Source organism: Myotis davidii, unplaced genomic scaffold (genome assembly GCF_000327345.1).
Source record: "Myotis davidii unplaced genomic scaffold, ASM32734v1 scaffold452, whole genome shotgun sequence".
NCBI classification, from domain to species: domain Eukaryota; kingdom Metazoa; phylum Chordata; class Mammalia; order Chiroptera; family Vespertilionidae; genus Myotis; species Myotis davidii.
This window is the reverse complement of record NW_006284245.1, coordinates 1,504,106-1,507,470: the sequence shown is the minus strand read 5'-3', so window position 1 is coordinate 1,507,470 and position 3,365 is coordinate 1,504,106. Positions and strand designations below refer to the sequence as shown.

General features: G+C 48.0%; 1 pseudogene; it reads right to left on the bottom strand.

Annotated features, from left to right (window-relative positions):
- Positions 1-1,340: 1,340 nt before the first annotated feature.
- The window catches only part of LOC102751927, a 35,680-nt pseudogene continuing 33,655 nt past the window's right edge, over positions 1,341-3,365 (bottom strand).

Here is a 3,365-nt window from a genome sequence, read left to right as displayed (position 1 = left end):
AGATCTCAGATCTCATGTCTCCTTCCCTCCTGGAGGAGGGTTGTGGCTCCTGTGACTTCATGGAGAGAGTGAAGTGAATTGTTTGTCTTCGTGTGGTCCTCTGATTCCCTTGGTCTTGTGGCAATGTTTTGTTCCCTTTGTGGATGCTCACCTGAAGGGATAAAGCTAGCAGCTTGGATAATCTCCTAGTCCACATTTTCTTGTCTTGGTGAGGGCCTGAAAGTTGAACCCTCACTCGGGGGTTTCAGGAAGTCCACAGAGTGAGAGGAAAAGTATTCCCAATATGATGCCAATAACAATATGCAGACATAGGTTAGTTAGGAAGCAAAAGCATTAGAGTTCTGGATAGTTCCTTCCTGAAGCGGGCTGGAGTCCGTGCTGTGCTTCTCTTCCAAACTCGGCCTTCAGTGACATCTTAGTGGTAGCTGGAAATCAGGCATGGTGGAAGAATTTACACCACACGCATTGGCAAATTCTACCAGTCAGGGTCGTTTTCCCAGCGCTAGTTTACCAACACAGGACTGTTTCTAGACCTTGTATTCAGGCACACTCAACCAGCAGTCCAAGAATAAGAGCCCAGACTTTGTGAAAGTGAAACAAAGAAAGGACCAATCAAAGCTTTGCAAAATGTCCTTGAAAATAAACCCAAATCAGCCAAAACTGGTTTGGCTCAGTGGATAGAGCGTCGGCCTGCGGACTGAAAGGTCCCGGGTTCGATTCTGGTCAAGGGCATGTACCTAGGTTGTGGGCACATCCCCAGTGGGAGATGTGCAGGAGGCAGCTGGTCGATGTTTCTCTCTCATCGATGTTTCTGACTATCTCTCTCCCTTCCTTTCTGTAAAAAATCAATAAAATATATTAAAAAAAAAAGAAAATAAACCCAAATCAAATATTGGTAAAAATGATTTAATAGTTTCTCCATTGGTTCCTCTTGAAACACATACATGTCTTGTGTTTTCATTCTCTTCCACTATCAGTCTTCTACCCTCAAGAGCACCTCTGGCAGTCATCTCTGGAAGCAGCCACCATTGTTTGGCCTTTTAAGTATCTCTGGAAGCTCCATTGCACTATTCTGAGAATATATTGTACAAAGAAAATGCTTTTTATTTATTCTATGTGGTTAAAAACAGTCCCTTGACTCCAAATTTGCACTTTGAAATACAAAATTTGAAAATACATAAATATGTTATTGTTAAATAATGAAAATATCTCATTCCTGACATCTATGTAATTAATGAACATGAATGAACTAACATTCACTATTCTTCAAAACTTATTTATTTCCTATGCTTGTTCATGTCTTTTCATGATTTTGTGCATTAAGATTTTTCTTTCATGTATTTTTTTTTCACGGCCACACACACCCCAAAGGGTGAATTTTACTTACGTCCCTTCCTGTGAAGTAGACTTCATATAGAGACTGAACATGGAAGCTGCTTTTCCCACAAAATAACTTGACAAATGACCACATTGTTAGCTCTTTCAAGATACAGTGACATCAAATCGTTTTTAGAAAGTTAAATGGCGATTGAAAGCTAATTATTAGCCCTTATAAATCAGTACATTCATGAGAAATCTTATTAGGAGCAAATGAACAAAACACCAGTGAAAGTGAAACTCGAGTGACGAGCTGGGAAAATTAAACGTCTTCCGCCAGGTTCACTTCACATGCGCACGGCGCGTGGTTGGCCCAACGTGGTCCCTCAGACACATTAGCCCCCAAAGCTTTACTGGTCCTCTGATTTCTCTCTCAAAGACAGTCACGAAACAGGAAATAAATAACAGCCGGAGTCTCGCCAGCCCAGCCTCAGTACAGGGCTTCCCCATCCCTCTGGCTCAGCAGCAGCTCACTTAGCCACGCGGGAAGAGTTTATCTTCCTGATGTCGACGTGGCTCAGGACCAAGGTCCCATTTTTGAGTTTTCCAACCTGGCCAATCCGTCCACTTGACAGAATCCTGGGAGCTGCTTTCTTCCTCTTGGACTTCCTGTCCTCCTGCCCTTTCCTCTTCTTTTTCTTGAAAATGTCTGTGTCCTGGGCCATTCTCTTTTCCTCTTCCTTGGCTGCCTTTTTCTCTTTGATCTGCTCCTGCAAAACCTTGTAATTCACGTAATTCTTTGGGAGGCTGTGCGCCCAGCATGACCGCAGCCCGTGATCCCAAACCGGTGCGCCTCCAGCAGAGCCTTTTCTAAGTTAAATTCTGTATATTCACATCCTTCTCAAGGATACTAGTTTTGGTCTGGGCGTTCTCCGCTTGATCCGGCTTCTGTTTCCTTTTCTTACTCCTGCTGTGGAATTCCACCACTTCCACTGGCTCCCTCCTGTCCAGGGGAGAGGGCGCTGCTGCCGAGGGGCCTCCGGGGGGTCACGGAGGGGGCGCGCTGCGGCTCTTCCCGGAGCTCCGAGAAGCTCGAAGCCCTCTTCCTCCGGCCTCTTACAGGAGCACCAGGTGGGGGAGCGGGCTCGGCCCCCAAGGCCACGGCGGTCCCCGCATCTCTCTTCTTGTTTTCCTTTTTCTTTCGGATCGTTTTCTGTTCCGCTTCATCTTCTGTCTCTCCAAAGTCTTAGAGGTTCTGGAGCACCGAGTAGTTTATCTTCCTGATGTCGACGTGGCTCAGGACCAAGGTCCCATTTTTGAGTTTTCCAACCTGGCCAATCCGTCCACTTGACAGAATCCTGGGAGCTGCTTTCTTCCTCTTGGACTTCCTGTCCTCCTGCCCTTTCCTCTTCTTTTTCTTGAAAATGTCTGTGTCCTGGGCCATTCTCTTTTCCTCTTCCTTGGCTGCCTTTTTCTCTTTGATCTGCTCCTGCAAAACCTTGTAATTCACGTAATTCTTTGGGAGGCTGTGCGCCCAGCATGACCGCAGCCCGTGATCCCAAACCGGTGCGCCTCCAGCAGAGCCTTTTCTAAGTTAAATTCTGTATATTCACATCCTTCTCAAGGATACTAGTTTTGGTCTGGGCGTTCTCCGCTTGATCCGGCTTCTGTTTCCTTTTCTTACTCCTGCTGTGGAATTCCACCACTTCCACTGGCTCCCTCCTGTCCAGGGGAGAGGGCGCTGCTGCCGAGGGGCCTCCGGGGGGTCACGGAGGGGGCGCGCTGCGGCTCTTCCCGGAGCTCCGAGAAGCTCGAAGCCCTCTTCCTCCGGCCTCTTACAGGAGCACCAGGTGGGGGAGCGGGCTCGGCCCCCAAGGCCACGGCGGTCCCCGCATCTCTCTTCTTGTTTTCCTTTTTCTTTCGGATCGTTTTCTGTTCCGCTTCATCTTCTGTCTCTCCAAAGTCTTAGAGGTTCTGGAGCACCGAGTCCAGCAGCTGGCGGGAGGGAGGCGGGGAGGCAGTGAGGCGGGGAGGGCCCCAGCCGCTGC